The following is a 27,681-nucleotide window of genomic DNA, read 5'->3' on the forward strand; positions in this document are numbered from 1 at the left end:
CGCTCTTCCTGATAAATTAAATTCCTTTCTTTACCTTAAAGCGATCTGGACTTTTCGTGGAAAGTAACCACTAAATGCCCATACTACAATGTTAAATTAAAAAGGGAAATCAGGCAACGAAATTATATATACAAATTTACCTTCATGAGATAATTGATAAAATAATCCTAAAGGAATACCTTTGATATAATTTTGTCTTTAGAAATTCAAAATTAATGATGTATACATATATAACTACACGTATACATGTACTTACATGGAAAAATACTGGAAAGATAAACAGTAAAATTTAACATTAATTATTGCTTAGTATTATAATAATGGGTGTTTTCTAAGTTTTCTGTACTGTGCATGGATTATTCATAATTCTAGGAAAAAACATTACTTGTAAAAATAAGTATAATAAAAAATCTATCTGATTAAAGAGGACTGCTATGAACTCAGGGTCTCAATTTGTGAAGCCTGAGAATATAGTTCAATCTCTGGAATCTGGCCTGCTTGCTACTTGTTACTAATTGCTTGAAATTTTTTAAATTATTGCATATTTTAAGGAGTATGGGTCTTTTTCAGAATATCAGAATTGGTTGTACAACAATGTGAATGTACTTAACACTACTGTACCTTATTTTTTTTTAAAAAAAAGAGTAGCATACAGATGAAGTACTTGTCTACAAATAAAGTCTATAAGCTTTAAAAGAAACAAAAACAACCAGAAATAATTACATTAAAATGTTAAGCAATTGCTTTTTCTGGAATGGTAGATTGCAGTTAATCATTATTTTTATCTTTATTATTTATGTATTTCTCAAATTTGTATAGTATAATTAATATTACCCTGAGAATAAAAAATAATTAATTTTATGATTTCAAAAATGTTAAGTAAAAATAGGGACTCTGTTTTTCAATTTCTTCTTTTTTGACATATTGTTCTGTATTTATTTTCACATTGTTTCAAGTGCATATTTTATTTCCTCGAGGGGACTGCAGATTCCTAGCGGGTCTTCTCATTGTTTTGCTGCCTTCAGAGTATTTTATACATGTTAAAATTTACATCTTCATCCATGACACTCTCATCCACCCAATAAAGGGGAGAGAAGCCTGCTCTGACCAAATCTTCACTACAACCACTGTATTTCTTCTGCAAATATAAATACCTGATCATAAGATTATGTGAAACATTTTAAATTGTCAAAGACAAGACAGACACGCGAGCCACTCTTATTGTTGTCATTGTGCTCGTAATGAAAGCTCAGGAAAGCTCATCTATGTTAATTTTGACCAGGGTTCCCATCCTCTGTCCCCAGGCACAGGCTGTGCCACACTGAGCTGGAATCCTTGTTGTGGGAAGAATAAAGCAATTTATTGTTATTGGCAAGTTGGCCAATTTCATCATTAATTGATCACTCGCTTTTTCCAGTGTGGTCCTGAGACCTTCCGCTAGAGAGCAGGGAGGGAGAGCAGGATTTGCTTGGTCGGGCATGGCAGCAACAGACTGCGAAAGAAATTTTGAAGGTGTTTCATTAATAAAGGAAGGTCACTAGCCTTTGCAACAGCATGCATCTCTGTTTCCATGCATCTTTATCTTTGTTATTAAGGCCCTTATAGGCTGTGAATGCTTCAAACCAAAGAAAAATCAGGCCTAGGACTTCCACCAATTTGGGCTTTTCGGTGAAAGTTTTTTTGTTATTAAGGCCCTTATAGGCTGTGAATGCTTCTCCCAGCAGAACGATTCTCATAGTGGAAGACAGGGGACCAGAGGAGCACGGAGTGTCCTGTCCCCTAGGCTGCCTTGCCCTGCTCCAGACTCAGTCCTCGGCTGTCACTTCCCCTGGAGGCAGAGGGTTGGAGGAGGAGGCAGCCTGACATCCCAGTCTGGAATGCCAAGGACCTCATAGAGATGCAGACAATATCTCTTTGCTCCATTTTATTGCTGCAAGCCCCGAACTCTGGAGAGTATTAATAAGGGGCCAGAATAAACGAGGCTTGAGGAGGAACAGGACTTCAAACCTCAGTCACTGTTAAATTTACAGATAACTCAGGTGAACCTTTCAGTTAAAGATGGGGAAAAGAGACTTTGACACATTCTGGACACATAATGCCTCTCAGGAGGAAAGTTCTTCTGAACAGTCATGTTCCCCAGTCAGGGGCTATCAGTCATCATTCCTGCAAAGGCCCTGACGAGGAAGACAGCACATGGCCCGCAGTGCTAATGATCACGCACTGCATCGGAGAAGCAGGTGGCTGGTCTCCGTGCACACATGGACAGATCACTACCTTACTTTGCATCCCATATTCTAATAAATCACAGTAGCACATGTAATATAATGTGTTTCCTAGCCAGTCCAATATAAGGCTTAAGACAGGAAAAAATGTAGTCATGCTCTTTTCAATGCCTTGCCCGAAAAAACAAACTATAGCAACAAAAAACACACTGTGTGCCCATGTTTCATTTTTAGTTCCTTATGTCATCAACTCAAACTGAGTGTCAGCATCTTAAGGGTGGGAACCATGTCTGCCACATAATTTGCCTCTCCCGTAGTGCCTAATCCAGGGCTCTGTGCTCCATGCACAAGGGCATGTTTATAAAATTAATGGAAACGAGCACATGCATGGCATGTTTTAATCTTCACAGTACTTTTCCATCTGGGCACATCTCTGCTGAGCCGAGAGCAGGAAATTGATGCCCCAAGAGGTTGACTTGTCCCGTATCACAGAGGAAGTGTGACGGACTTGGAATCGGAACTCAGGTTCTACTTTTGCTCAAATTCTTATTGTACCCTGAGATTGAGTTTCCCACTCTGAAAATACAAAAGTGGTGAGAGAGAGGAGCTGTGTGGCTGATTGAGCTACGAAGTTATTTCAAAACTTGGGGCAGTGGTTGGTTCTGAAAGTGTCCAAATCAAAATAGAAAAAAGAAGATGTATTTATATATTTGAAATGACCTGTCGGAATCATTGATTTGGGAGAGTTAAGACTTTCTGAATGCGACACACAGCATGTGTCGGTACGCCAAAGGGAAAGGCGAACCACTGACATCTTGGTCGACTTTTTGAGGACAATGAAATGAACACGTCAATTTACACATTGTACCTGACTCAGGGTAGTTTTTGCATGAATGTCCCAAGTTAATTAATTTCATAGAAAATTAACGAAATGCCTCTTCACTCATCCTGCTAGGAACATCTGAAGGGCAGAACAAGTACTCTCACCGTAAAGTCATATTAAAGGGTTTTATTAAAGTGTTATTCTCTAATTTCCTGATAAAGCGAAATTCACAAGGGAAGTGGTAAAGATCTCTTCTCAACCAAACGCCAGTTGGGTTCCTCTGAGCTCTCTTCTTGACTAGAGCCCAACCTTGGTCTATAGATTTGAACCAACACTAACATAGTTTCTAGCAGCTTCAGGCCACATCCCTGAGATGATCCTTGACCCCCTGAAAGTGCCTGCCTGAGAAAACTCACGAATTTTCTATTCATTCCAGCCGACACCCGTCAACAGGGCTTGCCTCTTCCAGTCTCTGTGGGAGGATAGGAGCCTCACTTCGACAGAACACCGGTTAGCAAACGCAGCTGCGATTCACAGGGACCAACCTCCCGCTTTTTGCAATCTTTTACTTCCATGACTCTTCTGAGCCCCCACTCACTACCCTCTCTGCTCCCTCATTCTCCTCTTAAAATGACCAGCAACTTTGTACAGACTGAAGCTGAGTTCAGTTCACGCTGGACTCTATTCCCTATTGCAATAGCTATTAGTGACTAAAATCTGCCCTTTCTGCTTTAACCAGTGTCCGGCTTTGTCTATCTTTGACAGAGGGATGGCTCCGCCTTGCTACCTCTGTATTTCCAGTGTTTGTGCAATGTTTGTTCACAGCACGCACTCAATAGATATTTGTTAAGGGAATGAATGAACACATATAGTGAGCATTCACTGTGGGAAATTCATTGAGAGCTCTATCCACAAAACCCACTCACCTCATCCACAACCCCTGATGTTTCACCCCTTTCCCACACTGGCCCAAGGGTACACGACTTCGGAATTCCACGTTTCAGCTTTCCCAGAATTCCACTGCACGGGCTGACTTCTGCCCATGACCTGACCCTTGGACATGTCTGGACTGGCTTACCAGTTCTTTCCTTTCCCAGAACAGATGCTTTTCTAAGATGTCCATCCTACCCCAGCATGGCCTCTGAGCGAGTCTGCAGGGAGAACGGATTTTACCGGCATTATAACTCACTCGACGTTGTGGGTTCCAAATTTGAAGCTGAACTTGAGCTTCTCTCGGTTCAAGTTGCAATGAGCACTGGCGAAAATGTGACCTCCTACTTCAAGAATACAAGCTCCGGGAGTTTCTTAGCTATCAAGTTGCTCTTACAAAAGATTCTGTTGAGTCGAGTGTAAAAGAATCAGAGTCTAAAGGATTTAATTTCTCTTGAAATATTTGATGGTTTCATGGTGAAGGGGGCATTTATTTAGCAATAGGTATGTGGAGCCTCATTCATCTCAAAATGCTTGAAAAGGAGGTGAAGATATTTTTCCGATCCCACAATCATGCTAGGTCCTCTCCTCCTTTTTCGCCCTGAACAGAGTCTGAAAAGTTGCACTGAATATTCCTAGGCTAATTTCTGCACAACTCAGAAACCAACGTTAACCTAGATAAGATTAATTCAGGGCATTGCGATGAACCAGAATTTAAGTTCAAATTTCATTACTTTGAGAAAAAAAAAAAAGCAGCAACGAGAAAAAATTTATATTGCCCCATTCATCAGCTGAGCTGAAACATAACATTTCTAAAACATGGGCCTGCTTAGGACTTGGAATGAGTATAGTTTCTTTTTAATGCTATCTGTTGAAAAGGTTTTGCCTACAGCTATAAATATTTCTTACTACCATCTCAGAAAGTTTCAGAGGCCCCTGGTCTTTCTGACCAAATATGAGAGTCTTCTGGGTTCAGAACAATCATTTATCTTTTATGCTTTTACTGCTTGGACCATTTCTGGGACACCTTATGGCACCGTGAGCTCTCTGGGCCCTAGTGTATCCCTCTAATTCCAACAATTAAGAAATACAAAATTATTAGATGTTTTCTCTATGCTTAAGATTGAGCTGGGAAATATAGAAGAAAGAGAAACAGTCTCTACCCACAAGAAGTTTATAATCTGGGATGGAGACAAGACTTACACAGATGAGAGAAACTGTATGCAAGACTGTAATAATAATACTAACGTATTCACTAGTGAAAGGGATAGTTCTAAGTGCTTTACATGTATTACATCATTTTATTCTGACAATTGTCTTACAAGACAGATACTAGTACATTCCCAGTTACACAAGAAAATGCTTAAATAGGGTAGCTTTAAGGCCTTGCCCAAAATCACACAGCTCGATAGTGATAAACCTTTCTCTATCTATGCCAAACCTCTACCCAGCACTGCCTTCAAAGCTGTGTGTGCACATGCAAAGGTTAAATCACGTGTGTGTGTACAGAGAAATATCTACATGGACATTACACATCAAGAGCAGAGCTTGCCAATTCAGTCCAAATAGAACCATTTCTTCAAAATCTTCCTTGCATTTTAATCTGTACTTGATTCAAAAATATGTATTAGGCATTTGGTACAGGCATGTGAAGAAGAGTTAAGGCATAGTCTCTGTCCACGAGGGGGATAAGAAAGGCTGAAAATGCTCTCGCAGTGAAAGGAAGATCATCCTGGGCACAGAAATGTTTTCGTAGAAGACAGATTAATTGAGCTGGGCCGGAATTTCACAGAGATGGGAACGTGGGAGAGTGAGCTGGTTAGAATGTTCCATGTATCGAGCAGTTTCTGAAATCTCGTTCCCTCCAAATCATCTTTCCTAATGTGAGAACATTGGCAAATTCACCTTTGCTTCTCCCTCTCTAACCATGAAGCTTTCAAAGCAACCTTTAATGTTTAAAACTAGTCCCCTCTGCCGCTTTCTAATATAATATCAAAACAACAGAGAGGGCTTCTAAAGAGATAAAAGCAAAAAAACAGCAATAATAATAGATTTTAATAAAAACCAAATCTAAACAAGCCAGATGAATTCATTCGACTTGAAAAGCCAGTGTTCGTATTGCTCTCAACCCCGACCATTAAAATGAACCACCGTATTTATGTTTTAGCTCTTAGGTCATCTCTCTCCTCTACCCTCATTTTCAAAAACACACATTCCTCCTGAGACACGGCCTCTACACGCCCACCACTCACCCTCATTATTGCTCCAGCTAGCTGTGGTTTCTCCACCTTGCTAACTGCACAACCCTCGATATTAAATTTTGCTTTCAACACTGTGTGTGTCAACTCTGCATTAGCTGGACTCTGTATGTTGAAGGCCCCTTCTCTCTTTGATGGGGCCCAGGTCAACCTGTGTAATAAAAGAGGAAGGCTAATAGAAACATCATAAAAGCAGAAGAGGTTATTGCAAGTGTTCTCTCACTAAGTAGATACATCCCCAAAACATACACGGGGAAGATAAATAAGTGTGTGGCTTTGGAAGAGGAAATGAAACAAATATGGAGATTACAGGACATCAAAGAAAACTCACTATCCTGTCGAGGATGGGAGGGCTGTGCATCGATGACTTACAGCAGAAGAAGCGGGTATCCATTATACATTCCTCTCAAATTTTACACCTCTGGACACCCAACACATAACAAGGACATTTGCATTACACCAATGGATGACTAAAGGTACCTGGCTTATATCATATCTTTTTAACATATGAAGACCACATTGGAGTCAAAATTTACTGAGCTGTGCCACGTGATCTGCTAGACCTGGATTCCTGGGAAAAGTAAATATACCACAACCAGTGAAGGCCAAACCAAGTCTTGAATATATTCTGATATTCTGAGATCTCCAATAATAAAACACTTAATAAAATGGAGGGTGAACTCTGAGCCAGTAAATTATCCAGCAGCAAGTTTTGTAGTAGAGATTTTGCCCACTCTCATCTTAAGAAGGAAAACTGGAGGCAGTAAGCATGGACATTCATGTACCCTAAACAATGACAGGCAGAAAGTAAGAAAATTAATGGTCATAGTTAAGGAAATAATTGGCTATTTTTAGCTGAATAATGCTGATAACTAACATGAAAAGAGATTGAAGAAAGCTATAGATGGAAATAAGATATTGATCTTCCTCTGAAGTATGGGAGGAAAGCAAAGGCTATGTAAACCTCGGGGTAGCAGCAAGGATACTTCATTTATACTTAGGGGTTTAGTTTTCTATCTTTGCTGGGTGACATCATATTCTACTAGTACAGAAAATGCTGAAACTAATCGAACAAACTATCACAAATAAATAGGGAGAAATAGGGATAGATTGGTAAAAAAAAAAAAAAAACACGGATTGCTTAGCAAAGAATTATATTTTTGTGGAACAAATACAAATAAATATTTAAGTTGTGTTAAGTTCTAGTTCCCTGAATTATGCTGAAAGGAAGCTGAAGACCTCAGCAGTGATAACCATTGAACGGATGACGACAGCTACCTGAAAGAGAAGGCAACCACAGCCTACACCGATTCCATCTCCCTAGGCCTAACCTTCTGCCCTTTTACTGTTTTGTTAACCAAACTATTCATTGATCTATTCAATTTATACACTGACTTATGACATAGTCTGGGATTTGAAGCAGACCGCAGACTGGATTCTAATGAGAGATCTGCCATTTTCTCACACCTTGAGAAATTTATATTACCTCGTCACTCCTCATATGCAAATTACAGAGTAGTAACAGCCTGACAATGTGTATGGAGGTTCTACCTGGGGACCACGCCACTTGTATACCCATGACTGAAGAATGGCCCTCTTCCTCTCCCACCTGGCAAGAAACTTTAGGAGGGACACACATGGAGCCATGCGAGAGGAAGGAGACACTGCTTAGCCAGCCAGACGAGCTGAGTCCACCCTGGAAGTCAATGAGAGGCAGATGTCATCTAAGTGTACAAACTTGCAACTAGTAGATAAATAAGTCCTTCGGCTCTAATGCACAGTGTGGTGATTATGGTCAACAATACTGTGTTATAAGCTTCAAAATTGCTAAGAGCTTAATTCTTCTCACCACAAAAAAAGAAATCATAATTGTGTGTTGTGAGAGAGGCCTTAGCTAATTCTATGATGGTAATCATATTGCAATATGTCAACGTATCAAGTCAACAGACTACATTGAATCATATAATAATTTAAAGCAAAGAATTAAATATAATAACAATTTTGAACTAGAAGAAATTTTAGAAATTATTTAATTCAGTGCCTGAGTAGATGATGAAACTAAAAGCAAAGCAGAGGGAAGGCCCATTTCCTGGGTTCCGACAATGCTCTGAGGCCAATACCCTATTTCATGGGAAGCTTAATGACTTGACTTACCTAGTCACACAACTCCTGTATATCTTAAAAGTATAAAATGTTATCTGTCAGTTATATCTCAAAAAATTTTAAATTAAAAAACAAATATTAGTTAATTTTTTCTTTCAATGTCTTTGTGTGCTAAGTGCTCTATTGTAAATATTTATCTAATTTCAGCCTGAAGCGAAATTAGGTAAATGCCAAATTTGTACCCAGTAACAAACAAATTTGCTCCAAGAAATAGCCATGCAGTGGCCACATACCCTCAAAATTCAGTTCGATTGTTAAAATATTTATAGTGCCCTTATATTTTAATTTCAAGAAATTAGCCAAAGTAATAAATATGACCATCATGTATACAAAAGCAAACTACACACTAAATGAAGTAAATAAAATGAAAACAGAACATTAAACCGGCTTCAGAAGGAAAATGCCTGTTTATTTGAGAAATCAAGAGTGGGCAGGTGGTGTATGCATAAGAGATAACAAACTCATTCTTTTTAACTGGCTACTATAAAATGACTTGATTGGATCATCTAACTTTTAAACCTTGGATATTTTAGACACTCCATCCAATCGCGTTTGCTGTAATGGAGACAAGAATCATAAGCTCTGAGTCCCAATTGCAAACGGCGACCTTTTTCATCCCCAGCTGTCCCCAAACTGTACCCATCCTTCAGGATGAAGATCTCACCTCTCTGATTCACCCTGGCCATCCCTCTGGCCTGGGAAGTGTCAGTTCTAATGAGCAGGAGGAGAAGGACTGAGACTCTTCAATGAGCATGGAAGAATGGAGAGACGCCTGTTAAATGCCATTCACAGCTCTAAATAGCCATTCAGATTAGGGGCCGTGGTTCCTAAGGGACGGGTCCCACACTGATGTGTGTGCAGACCTCTTTCAAGGTCAGTGATCCATGCAACTCGAGTGGCAATGGGATCCGACCCTTAGAGTCAAAACCTGCACCTGTTAGGCTCGGAACAATGAGTCATTCTGAAGTCAGCCTCTGCAACTTGCTCTTTTCCAGGCCAGTGAAAAGAATATCTCATTTCTCTTCAAACTTGGTGACTATCACGCCAAATACTTTGGCGCTTTTGCAAAATAGCATACAAGCCGTGAAAACGATGCTATTACAGATGTCACACCACAGACCTGCTGGCCTCACGTTTTGAGAATAATGCACATTAATCACATCTTCCTTCCATTTCAGTGGACTGTAAATTAAATTCACATGAATGGCTTGGAAGAGGAGCATGAGTGTGTACATGCATACATGGCAGGGGGAGAGGAAGGGTGCTAATTAAATATACACGTAAAGAGCGCATCGACTTGTAATTTGAAGCAGTGGGTCCCAGTCTCACCCCTCGCAGGAGCTGTGTGGCTGGGTAAGTCCAGTCATTAAGCTTCCCATGAAATAGAGCGAGCACTGGCCTCAGAGCATTGTCAGAGCTCGGGAAATGGGCCTTCCCTCTGCTTTGCTTTCAGTTTCATCATCTACTCAGGCATTGGATTAAATAATTTCTAAAATTTCTTCTAGTTCCATAATTCTATTATTATATTTAATTCTTTGCTTTAAATTATTCTATGATTCAATATAGTCTTAATAGATCAAGCCACACATTTCTTACTTTTCAGCAGAATTGTGCCAATATAGTACACCGTTGATAAAAATGTATATCGAGGAGTCGCCTGAATCTGTATTTTCTTATTTTTCTTAAATGAGAATTGATTATTTCTGTTAATTTTAATTGGCTTAAGAAGCCATCAACTTCAACCACCTTGTCCTGAGGTAAATGAACAGAATAATTCTGCAGTAGTAATTTTGAGAAATTCCCTTGCTTCATAGTTAGCATTAGTTTGTACTCACACTCCAGCACGGACTGGTTGATTCCTCACAACCCTTTTCCCTTTTCCTCCTGGTCACAGAGCTAGACTACATTTCCCACCCTCCCTTGCACCTGGGCACAGACACATGACTTATTTTGGCCAATAGAATGTGGGGAAGAGTAATATATGCTACATTGAGTTTTGGCCCATAAAAATCCTCCCACATGTAACCCTCCACTCTCTCCATCTGCCTATTTAATGGAGAGAATTTCTAAGACCTCAAGGAAGTACGGCCACAAGACAGAAGGTTCCCGCGTCCCCAGGCCAGAACTTTGAGGAGAGCCACCCAGGAAAGCTGCCCGACAAGGAACATCCTTGTTGAATTGTTGTTGAGTAAAATAACAGTGTTAAACCTCTCAACTTTAGGGGTGATTACCAGAGTTAAACAACCCTGATTAAAGTTATCATGTGGGCATTGACGCAATGGTTGCCTCCAAATATACCACCAGGCAAACCACCTCAGAAGACGGAGAATAGAAAGGCTCACAGAACAAGCTAGAATGCTCCAATCATGTGATTTATTGCAATGAGGTAAAACATACAGGGAGGAGCAAGGAGAAAAGAGAAGGGTAAATTAAGGACTGGGACCGTACTAAGTAAGTCCTGGGTGCGTGAAGTTCATGCGCCTGCCTCTCTCTCTGCTTCAGCCAGCCTCCCTGTTATGATGTGGTTATGAGGCCCAGAGTTGGGGTACAGACAAAACAGAGACTCAAGGATCTTGCGAACCCTCTCCTGATCCCACAGACTGCCCCAAGGGAGCCTCTTGATTCACCAAAGCCAACCATAGGAAACACTGAGGCCCAAGCCTTGCCGCCCAAAAAGTCAGGAGATGAAAAGAGCAAAGGAAATACCGAGTTCCCCAACTCACTTCAAGCATCCCTCTCAGCCCTCCCGGTCCTGAAGAAAGGGTCCAGAGGATGTGCCACGCAGTCCTTTTGCCAATAACTTATGTCCCACCAAATAACAAGGAGGCAGCCCCTTCCTGTCATGAACTATGAGATATTATTTTTTCCCCATTATTAGCATTGTGAAACCCTCCAGAAACTTCTGTCCGCTGCAGCTACTTTCCTCAAGACAAATCAAACTGTAATAAATGGTGTTTGGTATATTGAGAGGACGATGGCTATTGCCAAAAACATTCCTCTTCAAAATTATTCTGTTAACCTAATTTATATTCCTTTATTAAGATGAAGATGGGCAACTTGTAAGAAATTACTCGCCCTGCTATAAGAATTTGCTCAGGAACCGAAACTTATATCACTGGGGTGGCTTCTTTAAGAAAAACTATATTTTTAAAAGATTTTATTTTCACAAATTTAACTGAAATATGCGACCATGTGAACACACTGGTAGGCCCCTGCTTAGGACCTTAAAAGCTGCCTATACAAGTGAGAAACTAGGAAGCTTAGGCTGAATTCATTTATGGTAAATGAATGCATTTACCACCTATGACTGAGGGTATGTTTGAGTTGCAGATTTGTTCTAGAAGTATTTGGGGTCTGCCTATTTCTGCAGAGGAAGCTGAAGAGAAAGTGCCAGGAAGAGACAGAGTCTGAAAATTTAAAAACTGGATTTCCACACTTCTAAGCAATTAAAATCACAGCTATAAATGGAAGTTTCTATAACATTCAGTTGACAGCTATTCTTTAATCCTCAGAAACATCCAAATAACCAGATGAAGCAAATAACCAGTTTTTTTGGCCTTAAGCAAAAAAAAAATTGTGGGAAGTGAAGGGTTGACAACCAACCTCTACCAAACAGCCCTTGTGTTCTACTTTAAGACACTACGTGAGGTATCAGACACACACACGTAAGCGCTCTCTCGTTATGCTCGTGAATTAGCCTGGGATGAAAATGTAGGGCCTGCTAACTCCTCTCCGAGGTCACCTTCTCTCACCCCAGGTCCCCTCAGGAATGAGGGGACGTATGTAAAATGGAGGCCAGGTGCAAGCGGACCAGGTCATTTTCCTGGTGCTTTGTCTCTGGCTTTTATTTTCTGAGAATCCCACAGAGTCAGCACAATCGGGATAAGCTGAGCTCATGTGCGGACAAAGAGCCGACTTAGTCCCTTGCACAGGGCTGTTCCTTACCAGCCCGGGGTGGGGTGGTGGGAGAGCCGGGGGACAAACACTGCATGGAGAAACTTGGGGGCCTTTGTCTTTGGCCAAAATCGTTCTTCTTATCTAAAAGCAGAGGTGCCGGGAGAACAGACTGCTTTCTCCAGAACAATTGGATAGAACGCGCAGCATTCCGTCAAGAGACCACTTGGTCTCCCCGCTGGCAAACCTCTATGCCTATGGAAACATCCGGAGAGCTGACTGAACTCAGTTTTGAACCAGATGTTGTACACCACGTAGACACTGTCTCCACCACTTTCCTTCAGTTCCACAGCCAACTGTTCACCTGGTTCTCCCAGGAGACTCCGTACCAGTCCTGGCTACCCGTGTGGAGTGCGAGGGGGTGAGACACACAGTGGCTCCGTCAGATGTGACCTGGCACTGCATCTTTTCTTCCAAGGTCAGTCTGAAAACAACAGCCCTCTTCTCTCCTGGCGGAGCATCAGTGTCCACTGTCAGGACAGCTTGCAGCTTCCCAGGCCCGAGGCTTCCCACAACCAAGTGTGACTTCGCACACGGCAACAGGTCACGCCGGGGTGGCAAGCATACTTGCTGGGCAGCTCGCTGGCTCTGACACGGGAAAACCAGTCCCTGCTTTAGAGCCAGAGGAACACGATTACCTTCCTTTCCATTTTTAAACAGCCTCTTCCCTTGCAAATCTCTGCTAATAAGCACAGCTTATCTTTATTTACCAGGTAGCTCCTTTCTCTTCTGAGATACCAGGAAGCCTCGCGGAGGGAAGCAGAGAGAAACGCATTTTCTACAAAATGACATGGAGACAGCACTTTTCTATCTAAATATACACAGATGTCCTTCTGCTTCGTGGATGCTGACTCGTTATAGATAGGGACAGCTTTGAAAAAATTCTTACGAGAACTCTGTGTGGCCTGTAATGCTGGCAGCTCCCACTTACCTGCTCATCCTCTCACCCAATGAGCTAACACGATGCGAGAGAAACTTGAAAGCCAATGGGTCTCGCCCGGGCCTCGGAGCAGTTACACTTCACAAAATTCTTAGATTAAAATTCTTAGATTAAAGGGGCTTAATAAGCACTCGTGTTTTGTTTTGTTTTCCTTCTTTCTCATAAACCAGGAGTGAAAGCCCTTATTCTGAGTTCAGGTACTCAGAATTCCTTTTTCCGAAGCCCACTCCTTGACTTTTATTCCACTTTAATGCTAAAAATGCTTCCTCCAAATTAGGTGGCTCCTATGCAGCACAATCGCGGCCCAGTCATGTTTTATTGTATGGAACTTTAGACAACCCTGGAATACACAAACCACAGCTATGCATCAATGTATATTTAAAAATACAGCAAGTGGGGACTCCTAATCGCTGAGTCTGTCTGTTTGCATAATTATAAAGATTGAACGAGATAACATTTCAGTCCTGTAAAAACAAGTCATCTAGTCAGGACTCAAACCTCCAGCTCTGCTTCACAGGAACTCTAGGGACGCTCACCCCCACTGTGTGTGTGATTAGGAGAAAGCCAATTCCCTCCTCTAGGCCAACTCAGTGTAAACTAATTTCTCAAGCAAAATGCTTCCCTTTTTAGAAAAATAGGCTGTATTCTATCTGGATACCTACCAAAGGAAAATAATAAATGGTCCCAGGAGCTACTGAATTGTGAGGTTCTTGAAGGCAGGAAATGTATCTTTTTTTTTTAAATCCCTAACTCTAAGCACAGGGACTGGTGGTGGTGGTGATGATGATGATGATGATAATGACAACGGTCATAATTCAATCAGCATTTACAATGTGCCAGGTACTTTGCTACATCTTTTCTGTGCATACTAATGTGTTCATTCATTTTATTCCTTGTAGCAACAACCTATGAGGCACATACTATTAAAAAATCTTATTCTATAAACAAGAAAACTCAGTAACAAACTCAGAGTGTTTATTAAATAAGTGCCCAAAATGAAACCTCTAGTAAGTGGCAGAGATGGGATCCTAACCCAGGTCCTCTGACTCTAGAATCTGCAAATGGAACAAGTGTGATGATGCAGCCTGTCGCACCGTACATACTTAATAAATTTATGTTGAATGGAATTTAGCGGGATGCTTCTCTCTCTACTTCAGACTCCTGTCTGACTTGCGAAGGCCTTGTCTGCTTCAGGACACAATCGTGATTATTATGATGACAGTCTCAGCACTCCCAACCAGACTGCACATGCCTCAACAGCAAGACGATATAGTCTTCATAGTATCAGAAGATACTGTACTATGCTCCATGCTTTACATACATTTTTTAATCCTTATAATAATTCTGAAAGGAATATATTATTTTCCCCATTTCACAGATGAGGAAACAAATGCAGAGGTGAATAAGGCCATAGCGCTAGCCGTGGGAGATTCGCATACTCTCTGTCTGCCTCCAAAGCCAGTGCAGTCTCCACTCTGACCCGTGCCCACCTTTCTCACCTTTGTGTCCTTAAGGTGAACATGAATCACATATTCACCATCAAGATAAGAATCATTTTTATTTTTCAACTTTTCTCTCCTGAAAGTAGACTGTTTACATAATCCAGGTCCTGCGATTCATCCTGATCCAGGAAATGTTGGGTATTATTATCGTGGTACCCTTCACTTATAGCTCTGTCTTCTCACTAGCCTTGTGAAGATAATGGAACGCTTGCAGAACAGGGTAGAAGAGGAGAGGGATGTCACACTCTTGGTCTGGTCTGGTTCTCTGTCTGATCTCATTTGCTTGGACGGGTTACAAAAAATTGGCAATTGGGGTCAGGAGAATTGGAGGTCAGAGTCTGTTTGTGTGACAGGGCTAGACATAGGACGAAACTGTCCACTTCCTCTGTCCTGTCTACTTACTCTGTATCCCAGGGCTGGCACTGCATCACCACTAATATTTACAGTGTCTGTTAAATGGGCCGACAGTGTCCCAGATAGCATCTATGGCTATACTGTCCTTGGAAGAGCCCAGCCAATTTCCCTAGCAACCTCAGGTTCCAGAGGGTGTTTCCCCAGGCCCTAACACTGCCGTGTGCTGCCTCGGCTTCTGGGGTTAAGGTGTTCCATCGGAATCCACTGCATCTCCTGGCTGTCCAGAACCACTTCCCTGTAGGCCTGCAGCAGGGTGTGTGGCTAAAGGGAAGGTGTTTCTTTGAACTTAGACTGTAAAGATTCACCATTTTTATTCTGAGTCGGGGTCTTCTCCAGGGGGTAACAACCAGCCATTAGCTGGGGTTGTGGAAAAGGGTTACCTCTCCTTGATTATTGGGTACATTTTATGAAAGAATGCAAGAGTGTACCTAAACACAAGAAAGACTTGAAAGACAGTTATTGGTCAATCAGCCTATGTCTGGAAATCGCCCGAAGATATCTACCTGAAAAAATATTTTAGTTCAGTTCTCGGGGGACCTCCATGAAATGCATTTAAATAACAAACCCAGTTTAAATCAAACCCCCCAAACTGACTGTTTTCTATGTATGTGCAAATGGCTTTCCACTTGTTTGTAAGTGAGAGGACAGGGACCATATCTTCCCTGTGTTCCCAGCACTGTGTGTGGCCCATAGTAGGTGCTCAGTAAGCATCTGTTGAATGAATATTGAAAGTCAGCAGAGAGACTCATTTGGCTTGCAGAAGTCAAGTATAAAAGAGTAATGGAGAATAACAGAATAGAGATGCCCACATGGTCCCTGGCTTTCAGTGGATCGAGGATCTTTGTACTAATGAAAAGTAACATGACTATTCTGATGAGACTCTCTGGCCTTTGACAATTACAAGTGAATTTCTGAAATAAATATTTTGACATCTAGACTCAAAGCACTAATCATTTGAGGTCAAATGAGACTGACAGTCCATCCAGCAACAGTGGAAATAAGGAATTTGGCATCAGACTGTAAGAATGAAGTTCAATGGAACTTAGATGAGGTATAAAAGTTAGAAAACCAGCTTCAGACACGAACCTTTCTATATAATCCCACCAAAATTAGTCTCAAGCATGTAGCTTCACTGTTTATGGGCTGAAGGTGAGCCTTTCTCCTCTCCTGTTCCCTGAATATTCCTTAATGTACATGGGCATAATCTCAAGTAACTCCGGAGTAATTCACACTGTGGCCGGTAGATGGCAGAAAGTGACAAGAAAAGGACTAGAAAGCACAGCGGGACACCCAGCTTGCTCTCAGTTCACAGGGCAAAATGAATTTTGCATACAATATGATTTCTTTAAAGCAACAAGTCCTTTTCCAAACCGAGCTAGCTCCAAGTAGAAACTGTCATTGTTTGAAATTCTCTGGTCACCAAGTCCTAGTGCCTGTGAGGAGGAGCCACCCAAGTGACGTTTCCTCTATAAAACTGTCATCCAGCTCTGGCCAGTGCTGACCAAGCCCTTTCCCCCTCCGCCATCCCATCCCCAGCTTCTCTTCCTACTGCAGGAAATCTTGGGGCTGTGCAAGTGACATTGTCTGGAAAGCACTTGGCAAAATAGGAAGAGCTCTACCCGCTCTGAGCTAAGACAAAAGCCGGCAGTGCATTCTTTCAATGAAGGTGTGCTAAGCACCTGTTGTGTGCCAGGCTGGGTGCCCCGAGAAGCTTACCATCTGCTATGTATCTCCTCCTGGTTCCCCATAGCTCGCTCTTGAAAAATGAGCTAGAAAAGAAGTTCGCTCTGTAGATTCATTTCCTGAGTAGCTCTGCCACAGAAACAGGAGAAACCAAAGGTATACTGGAAACTTTAAAAGAGTTATTAAAAAAAAAAAAAAACAACAAGAGAATCTGATTTTCAACTTAGATTATAAAACACCTAAGTATTAAAGAAAACTCAGATGCTGTAAAGAAAAATATATGATCAAATTCGATGACATAAACATTTTAATCTTCTGAACTGGAAAAAAAACTTTAAAAATCAAAAGAAAAAGTAAAAAACTGCAAAATATGACAAAGGACTACTGTTCTTAAATACAAATATGCTAAGAATGCTTATAAATCAATAAAATTTATATATGAATAACTCTTCTAAAACCAATAAGATGGGCAAGTGACACGAACAGGCAGTTCACAGGATTCTGGGCAGCCTGGTTTTCCAGGTACCATGATCCTCGGCAGTGATGTATATATATTTTGTCTACAATTAAACACATAAGGTGATAAAAATGTACTAATGATTCTTAAGTTCAGAAAATTAACCAGTATCATATTGGCTTTCTTGAGTGATGAAATAGCATGAGATTGGTCCCTATACACAGTACTCCAGAGGGGTAACGCAGATGTAATAACACACCTCACAAGTCAGAGTTTTACTGCACCGTTTGTGAAGCAGACATGGTGACCACAGGACTCTAAGGAGAAAAGTCCACATTCTTGGTGTAAACTAACCTGTTACCTAAAGAGGGGATTGCCTATAAATAAAATCAAAACTCGCGTGGCTACACTCATGTATGAGAGCCAAGCTTCCATGGGCCCTTCTGGAACAGTGCTTGAAGAGCCCAAGCAGCAGCCAAGGGAAGAGACATACATGAGGGGCGGGCGGTGGGGGAGACAGGGATGCAATTTCAACGTATCTCCCTGAGAAGCTTCCCACGCCCAAAGCTCAGTCCATACAGAAGTTGTTCACACTCGTGACTGTCAACTTACATCGGTTCGTGGTGTTGACCCTCCATCCGCGCTTTTCACAAGGTTTTCATCAGAATCACTGCCATTTGTCTTTTTCTCTCCTCTCCCGGGGAGCAATCCAGTGGATGCCTCCAAATCCATCTGTAGATGTTGGAAACAAAACAAGTGGACTTGAAAAAAAATCTATGTAACTCCCTTGAACTACAGAAAACCTTCTAGAACTCCGCTCCATGTTTCCTCCACACAGCAAGGCATCCCTCAAGCAAGGCAATGAATGGAAGACACAGCAACAGCAAGGCTGGCCGTGTTATTAATGTTTGTGGGAGGGAGCTGAGCAAAACTAAAAAGGCCATTGAGACTCATGATTCTGGGATGGCTTCTGTGAAAGCAGGAGACAGACAGGAAAAAGTTCAATCTGAGTTTCCCATTTTTCGTTACTCTTCAGGACTAATTTAATCCCATCAGCTGCTGCTCCTTATGGAGTATCCTCTCTACTTTTAGTTTAAACTTAACTGAATCTCACAAAAAAATTGGTTTTGTTTTAAATCTGCCCCCTCTTGTTCAGGGTCTGAATCTAAGTAATCTAAGTTCATATCACCTCATATAAGAAGTTGCCCCCAAAAGACACTGGGTAGAAGTTTGTGCTTGCTTGAAACACAACAATAAGAAAATAAATAACCCAATTAAAACATATACATCAATTTGGTGTATACCTTCCCCAATGAAGATATATCGATGGCAAATAAACATGGAAAAAACACTCCATATTATATGTCATCAGAGATATGCAAATTACAAAAAACAATGAGTTATCACTACACACCTATCAGTGTGGCCAAAGTCCAGGACACTGACAACACCAAATGCTGGTGAGCGTGTAGAGCAACAGGAATTCTCATTCCTCGCTAGTGGGAATGCAAAATGGTACAGCTGCTTTGGAGGTTAGCTTGATAGTTTTCTATAAAACTAAACTACTCCTATTATATAATCCAGCAATTTCATTCCTTGGTATTTACCCAAAGGAAGAGAAAATTATGTCCTTACACAAAAACCTGCACATGGATGTTCATAGAAACTTTATTCATAATTGCCAAATCTTGGAGGCAACCAAGATGTCCTTCAAACAGATTAATTGTGGTACATTCAGACAATGAAATACTATTTAGCACTAAAAAGAAATGGGCTATCAAGCCATGAAAAGATAGGGAGGAACCTTAAATGCATATGACTAAGAGAAAAAAGCCGATCTGAAAAGGCTATATACTATATGATTCCAACTATAAGACATTCTGAAAAAGGCAAAACTATAGAGACATTAAAAGATCAGTGGTTCTCAGGGTTGTGGGGGGAGGGAAGATAAAGAGTCGGAGCACAGAAGATTCTTAGGGCAATGAAACTATTCTGTATATTATAATGGTAGATACATATCATTATACATTTGTCCAAACCCATAGAATATACAACACTGAGAGTGAACCCTTAGTAAACTATGAAATTTGGGGATAGTGATGTGTCAGTGTAGGTTCGGCAATCGTAATAAATGTGCCATTCTGCTGGGTGACGTTGACAAGGGGTTGGCTGTGCCTGTGTTGGGGCAGGGGGTTATGAGAAATCTCTGTACCTTCCATTTAATTTTGCTTTAAATCTAAAATTACTCTAAAGAAATAAAGTCTTTAAGAAAAAAAAGTTTGTTTTCGGTGAAAGTCACCCAAAGAGAAGAGAATGGGAGACGAGTCCTTGGCTGTCTCTTTGGACATTAAAAAATACCTTTCAAAACAGAACCTGCTGTTCATTTGCAGAAAATTATGCCCAATTCCCAAAATTCTTCAGAAACACTTCTGTTCAGTTCCATCCAGATGTCTTACTTATTACTAATTCTAAAATTAAGTGCAGAGTTTTGGGGGTGAGAATGATATTTCTGCTCACTTTTTTTTTTAAAGAAGATATTTGAATATTCCTCTTTCTCTATTATCACAAACTTTTCAAACTTAAATCTTGAAGTAAAAGATAAACTACCCTCACAAAAGCATCTGAAAGGATTTAAATTCAGCAATTCCTGCGCTCAACCTTCACTCCTTTGGACTTTCCCCAACAGGTCTGCTCATCTTTTCCGGCCCTACCCTCCGCTCCAGTCTCTCCCAGCCATGAGCATATGCCTTAGCAGGCAGTTCTCTCTGAGGGCAGGTCAGGCAGGAAAAGCTTCCAAAAAAAAAGGAAACTGCGACTCGTGTTCCACCTCCTTGCATGGCCCTCACTCTCCCCGACTCCCAGCATGGAAAACCCAACATAGCTGTGGGAAGAGATAATGAGAGGGCTGAGAAGCACTCGGAGGGAAAGCTATGGAAGGTTTGGGAGCAGTCGTATGAACAGGTAGTCATTCTGAAATCTGGCTCGACTGAATCCTAGGAAGGAATGAAAGGTCACCAGGAGAGCCACTCGGTGCTCTGATTGTCTTGTGCCTTTACTGAGAAACGTGAGAAGTATGGTCATAAATTTAAATTCTAAGACTTAAACTTTGCAAACAGCTTACCTCAGTTGTGTTTAGTTTACTTACAGTTGATGACTGCCATCTTAGCAAATGCCTCACGCTATCGCTAAGGTGCTAGTGATGCAAAGACAACTTGAAACAAAAAAAAAAAAATTTTTTTTTTTTTTTGCCCTATGGGAACTAAAAGACTCGGGTCCACTGTTCTGAGAAACATTGTCTCCCAGAGGAAATCATCATAAAAACAATTTAGAAAATTTGAAGGACATGAGTTTTCCATATGGAGAGCCCATAGGGTACTTAGGGCCATGGCAGAAAAATAAACCCAAACAAGGCACATCCTGGTAAAATTTCAGAATACTGGGGACTAAGGGAAGAATCTAAATCTTCTAGAGATCAAGAAAATCAGAGCATGTACTAATTTTTAAAAGGTTCAGGAATTTTCTCCTATTGTTTTATTATTGATTCTCCTCCATCTCTTCCATTTTCTCCTTCTCATATTCCCCTTGAGCACATGTTAACCATCCAGGATCAATTCTCCTAGTCTCTTTTCCCTCACGATTTTTTTCCCTTAGTGTTTTTGTTTGCTTGCTTGTTTGTTCATTTGTTTTAGTTGGCTGGTTAGCTTTGTTTTCTTGTTTGCTTTAAGATATTTTCTTCCTCTTGGTCTTCCAAATTATTCATTTGAATCTCGACAGGGTCCATCCTCTCTTTCAAACTGTGCACTATCTTAGTTCACAAATCAGTTTTTATTAGGAAGGTTTTTTTTTGAGTCATCCTTGACTTCCTTTGTCTTATTTTCTTAATTAAAGTGGGAAAATATCGCCCAGGCTTCTTTTCTTTATTTGTATTGTTCTGTTTGATCTTCCCCTATTTGGCTGATACACATTATCTTTCCTTTTCTGCTCTTTGGGTCCTCTCCCAGTTATCGGAATTCCCATGGAGCCTAAGGCCTTAATTGCTCTGAGCCACCTCCCAGCCCCGCAACGGCTTAGGTCAGGACTGACGACCAGATTTAGAGTTGGGAATGGTGGGGAAGTGAGATGAAGTCAGGCTGCCATTGGCCCCAAATCCCCTAGAAAGCCCTGGGAATGGAGTATTGAAACCACACTCCTCTGTATTTCCAAGAATCCCAAACTTAGAGTCAAGGTATTGGTTTGAGTGTGGTTTTGTTTGTTCATTTGTTTGTTTGTTTGTTTGTTTGTTTGTTTTCACCATCTGAGTCATCTTGAGCACATTCTTTAGAACACAGGGCTTCCCTAGCTTGTGTGTAAATGGAGGGTTAGCCACACTGCCCTGTCCGCCTCCTGGAGTTTGTTATGAGGATCGAGTAGAACAGTAACTCTCACCTGTAGACATGGAGATGTCTTTGAAATTGCCATCATTCTCAATCTTGGCTCTTTTTCTTTCTTTGGCTAAAGTAACAGAGATGGAAGAGGAAAACACTTGACGAAATTACAAAATATGTATAGCTCCTAGAGCCCTACATACAAATGCCTACAAACAGAATAATCGCAACTTTTTTTTTTTTTTTTTCAGAAAACTACTCACTTATCTGTTCAGCACAAACTATAGACAGGAAGAAGGCAGAAGGGCAAATGCCAAAACACACCAACGACTGCTCCCTCCTTAAGTATAAAACAGGGGAGAAGAGTGGGAGAGGGAAGAGGAGGTGAGGGGGAGGAGAGGACAGCAATTAAGGGGGTCAGAGAGACCACCTTGCTCACCAGTTACCACTTCTGTGACCTTGGGCGAGCTATTTTAGCTCTCTGAACCTACTTTTTCATCTCTAAAATGGGCCAGTAATGTACTAGCATTGCCATGGGGGTTTTGTGAAGGTAAAGTAGGATAATAACATATCATACACAAAACTTCTGACACGTAACAAGTACTCAGTAAATGGGATTAAAGTGTGTATGTAGTTCCCTTTCAGATTACTTACACTAGAGGTCTTTTTTTAGTTTTCTAATTTACACACCCATTACCTGACGTTTAAGTGGAAAATAATCCCTTTCTTGAGTTATAAAATGACAGCTCTTCTTTGATGGGTTTGATTGATGAGTTTTTCCCTCTGTCAAGAATAAAAACAAAGTAACATTAACATTTCCCATCAGCTGAACATGGGCCGCATAGAGACGCAACTGTCACTACGTCATTGTGGGGACATACTGACTAGCAGGGACACAGAGGTCCTGGTGCAGCACCGTATGTCTAATTGTGGAATCTTTAATTCACTGGCTATTTTGGCAGGGATGGCCCCCAGCTCAGATTCGTGTGGACAAATAAAGCCTCTGAATCTTAGCACTTGACTTGACAGCCAACAAGGCTTACTGAACACCTGCTCAGTGCTAAGCACTACGCATTAAGGAGAATCAGAAGAAATTAAAGAGGTGGTCTCTGCCCTTGAAGAACCTGTGGTGTGCACCTTCAAGTTGCTTCTACATTCTTGCCTTAAAGAAAACATATATATATTACACATATACATATATACATGTAATATATATATGTGTGTGTGTGTGTGTATGTGTTCCAAATAGTGTGAATGTACTTACGTATATATGTGTGTGGATATATATATGTATATATGTGTATATATTCACGCTATGTGAGTTTTGACTCTTATTTTGAAAACCTTAATTATGTTATTCATCCTCTTCATTTCATAGTTTAGGTGACTGTGAGGCCTGGAGAGTTTGTGTGACTTGTTCATGCAACAGTTATATTATTTAAGGGAGTAGAAAAACTAAAGGATAGTTTCCAAGTATGGATGCCATGGAGTTCTTTAAAATCACATTAACTTCCTCTGAGTGCTTCACACATGCTGACCGGGGTGTGTGACCCAGATTTTATCACATCTTTTTCTTCCTTTTCACCAACACACAGATATAGAAGAAAACTGGCTTAAATGAAGACAGAGAAGCCCAGCAAAGGACGAAGGGGGCAGTGTGTGAGCTAGCAGCCAGCTCCAGTGGCAGGGTCCTCCGCAGGAGCAGCCTGGCAGCCCCTTCCTGCCACCCCCGACCCCCAGGGAGGCACTCATGGAGCTGCTCCCTCCTTTACCAAAGGACCTCGCCGAAAGAGCAGGTGGAGGGCAAGCTCACAAGCTCCCTGCAGTGAAATCTACCTGAGGAACTGTGGACTGAGGAATTAGAAAAAGATCATTTTCTTGCAGAAACTCATCCAAAGCCTTCAACAGACCAGTGTTAACTGCCAGTCCTCAGAACTCTCTAACCGCCTCTCACTCGGGCTATAATGAAGTATGAGAAGCAATTTTGATTCTGCAGTTGGTCAGATGTGGGTTCCCATTCCCGTTTCCACATAAATTGGTTCTGTGCATTGAGACAGGTGACTGAGCCACCCCTCTGCCATAGTGTCCTTGTCTGTAAAGTCAGGATCATGATTCCTCCTTGGGGGGTCATTGCCATGTGGGAGAAAGGGCTCCATGGAAGGACACCCCCAACCCCCAACCCCGGGACTGGTATTCCAGGCGATCGACCTTGGAGGACACAGGCTCAGTGCTGGGCTCCTTAATAGAAATGTGCAGGAAAGCTTGAGAAATCTCTCCGTTCCCTGATGTTGGCAGTGAAAGCACCAGCCTACAGGTTCACGCAGCACGGAGGGAGAAGCCACGAAAACAATCATTCTTTCCAGCCATGGGGAGAATGTTCAAAATCACTTACATTAGCAAAAAAAAGCGGGGGGGGGGGGGTACTGCAAGGTCTTTCAATTTTTGTGTAAAGAAGGAAGAAGTACAACTGAGCTATCTATTTTTTCAATTCAAATGACAAATAAAAAGCCCATTTTGACGTTCAGAAGTGGAAAAACAAATTGGTTTTTTTTTTTGCTCTATATTTCCTGTTGTATTTCCAGTTAGGATGTAAAATCTTGGGAATAACATTTTGGTTTTCCCAAGTGTTCACTTGGTTCAAAGCAAATTAGTCAGAGAATCACAACCTGCATAAATCCATCATCGTCGGGGCCCTGGCTCTCAGAACATGACTGTGCTGAATCCTGAGATAAGTCTTTATGCCAGAAATCCTATTATTTAGAAGTACAACAAAAATAACAATCGGAGATGACATCAGGACAGTGAACTCTTCCTTGTGTATCAGAAGAAGCTAACATCCGCTCATCACTGGCTAAAGCGACACTGGAGCCTGTGAAATGTCTGCTTGGCTCCAACGTAAATAATTTTCTGTCCTCTGGGGAAAAGTCTTTTTTTCTCTCCATGGCTTCAGAAAGACCATTGGCATGGGCACACAAACACCTTCAGGAGATAGCATGGAAGTATCATTCAGTGAGGTGAGAACAGATAAGGATGTGTTTTCACACTTGTGGCTAAGTAGATACTGCTTGGAGTATAGTGACCACTTCTGTCAACGCGTCATTTCTCAATCCTTAGCCACTGGCTTATTTAAAGACACTGCAGAGAGCACGGGTCGGGGGTGGGGGGAGTTAGGTAGAAGAAATTGGCAAGAGTGCAAGACAGATAAAACTGAAGAGATGGGGCAAGGCGAGAGGAAACATCTGGAGCACCTGGCCGGGTCGTTTTAGGCTTCTCGCCTGAAGTAGTTCATGACTGACGCTTCTCTATTGTTGGCCTAGAGTCTGGTTTTTCCTGCTCTTGCAGATTTCTCCAAAAACAAGTAGGATAATAGCAAACATCGCCATTTGCTTTTAAGACTCACAAGATGTCCTTTCAGATCTCACAAGCAGATTCTACTTCAATAACTCCCAACTAGTTGGGATTTTTACAAAAATCGCTCCTCAAAACACAACTTAACTCTGAAGACACGTAACAGGGAAACTAGTCGTGATCTTCCTGAGTCACTGGTACTTAATCCCAAATCCCTGCAGCTGCGTCCCTCTGGCCTGAGGAGGCTGAGTGCCTTTTATTTTCAGTAGATAGTACACTTATTTGGAATGTTCACAAAAAGAAGCAGTTTTTTAAAAAAAAAAATTTATTATATTATATAAGAACACCTTACCCTCCTAACAAATGTTTAAGTGCACAATGCCCTATTGTTAACTATAGATGCAATCTTTCACAGCAGATTTCTAAAACTTACTCATCTTGCTTACCTGAAATTTCATGTCCTCTGATTGGCAACTCTCCAATTTCCCCTCACTCCAGCCCCTGCAATCATCACTCCTCTCTTTGATTCTATGAATTTGACCATTTTAGGTACTTCACACAAGTGGAATTATGTAATATTTATCCATCTGTGACTGGCTTATTTCACTTAGCTTAACATCCTCAAGGTTCATCCATGTGAATTGGAGCAGGGATGTTTAAATCAGTAGAATCAAGTAAGATCTGTTCAATACTGAAGCCTTCTGAACACAGGTAGACCTCCCACGCTCACCTGGCAAGTGTTCCTAAGCCTCGCAGAGCATCAGGCCCTGGTGCTAACCCTGTTTCCATGGAGAGATTCTGTAGAACAAAAGTTTAGTTGCACACCGCAGACACTGCTGTAGAGAAGAAGTTTCAGATATCTTTTCTCCCTCTTTTTTTTTTCACTTTCTCAAAAAGGAAAAATCTAGATGCTTTCGTGACCCTTGTCTCTTCCTCCAATTCAGTTTCTGTTGATATTTCAATCCTAACGTCAGTCCTAACACACATACACGCACACCCCTCTTTGGTGACTAAATAATGAAGCAGATGCCTTATTAATAGCAAGAATAGGAAAAAGGAATTCATAAGGATTTCAATTTCAAACAATATTGCATTACACTTAATTATACATATAGCCAAAATGAATTTTACACCTATATTTCTTTTCCTATATGTTTTCAAGGCATTTTTCTCACAAAATACCCTGTACAACAAACAATTGCTATTCATAAATTATTGAACTAAATCAGATCTCAGCAAATTCCCGACTCTCTATTTCACTGGAGAATCTGTTCTGGAGATCAGAGATACTAACTTTCATCGTATTTGTTGTAAAAGTTCTTAAGCCGAATTCTTCATTTGTGAAAAAAACCATTTGTATAGAATAGATCATTCTGTGAAAAGATTTTATTTTTAATGAAAATTGAGTTGTCAATAAAATTTGCCAGTCTTCCTCAATTAAAATGCTCAGAAATTATAAAAGTATTAAATAACTATTATGTTATCTTCTCCCTCTGTCATTCTCACTCAACTCATTTTAGAAAACTGGCGTTTTTAGTGAAACAATGTTACTTTATTTAGAAATGGGTGGAAATTGTGGGGATGGAGGAAATTGCGGGGCTGGATAGGACCCCGTTAGGACTGATGGTGTACCCTCTGGGTACAGATAATTCCTGCTCTGTTACATAATTATGCTAGTGAGCTAGGACTCCTCAGATGCAAAATCCACATTATAACAGCTACCAGTATTGAGTGCTTATCTGGAACTATGCAATGGTATTGCTATATGTTATTTCATTGAATACTAACACTAAACCTACGAGATAGTAAGACTAAACAACTTGGCCAGTCAGTAAGTGACAGAGCCAGAATTGTACCATAACTGTAGCGGTTCTCGTTATAACAGCAGGCATCTCTGAGGCCAAAGCTATTTTCATAACACTAAGGCCTTTTTAACTCTCATTCTCTCATGAGTATACAGTCAAGTTTTCTAGAACCTGAATGATGTGTGTTGATGGCAGCACTAAGGCTAACAGTATGTGGGTTTGTTATTCTTGTATTTAAAAGTTTATCAGTTTTAATCTCTAACATTCATCACAGAAATAATGCACTTAAACAAATGCTCTTTGGAGTCCTTGATGATTTTTAAGAGTGTGGAAAGCAGTTCTGAGACCAGAGTTTACATTACACCACCTTCCACAGAACAAAGACACTCAGCTTCAGATTTCAAGTGGCCCAGTACAAACACAGTTATCAAACAAAGGATACCTTGTCAATAAGCATCACCAAAAACCAAGCCAAACAACAACAACAAAACACAAGAATTTTGGTTGCATTTTACGGGGTGGGAATTCTTCACTTCGAGGTTGAAGAGAAATGGTGGATTGGTTCTCAAATATAGTTTTAAGGCAGATTTTTATTGAGTCCTAGAGATGTCTACATGAGCTGTCCTCATGAGCACTGCTACCTGGGACTGCTCCTTGATGCCAAAGAGCAATTTCCCTCCTCCATGGTTAAGGATTCAGAGTCAGACCACCTGCTTTCAAAGTCTGGGTTATTGGCGATGAAAGCGTAGGCAAGTTACATTTACCATGTCTGAATCTGTTTCCTTATCCACAACATATTATTATAATAATATATAAGG

The 27,681-nt window shown here is 41.0% G+C and overlaps 1 long non-coding RNA gene across 5 annotated transcripts in view; it reads right to left on the reverse strand.

Annotated features, from left to right (window-relative positions):
* Positions 1–27,681, reverse strand: part of LOC107195386 — a 126,061-nt gene that overhangs the window by 67,099 nt on the left and 31,281 nt on the right. For 4 of the 5 annotated variants that reach the window (XR_003045095.1, XR_003045094.1, XR_003045092.1 and 1 more), the window contains 4 exons: positions 22,408–22,493; positions 21,772–21,837; positions 17,959–18,078; positions 16,923–17,018 (listed from right to left, as the gene is read on the reverse strand). This is a non-coding gene — a long non-coding RNA (uncharacterized LOC107195386). Of the gene's footprint in view, positions 1–15,502; positions 17,019–17,958; positions 18,079–21,771; positions 21,838–22,407; positions 22,494–27,681 lie in introns of those variants that run through there. The other variant, XR_003045093.1, reaches the window with a different exon arrangement.

The sequence above is a fragment of the Pteropus alecto genome, unplaced genomic scaffold (assembly GCF_000325575.1).
Source record: "Pteropus alecto unplaced genomic scaffold, ASM32557v1 scaffold101, whole genome shotgun sequence".
NCBI lineage: Eukaryota > Metazoa > Chordata > Mammalia > Chiroptera > Pteropodidae > Pteropus > Pteropus alecto.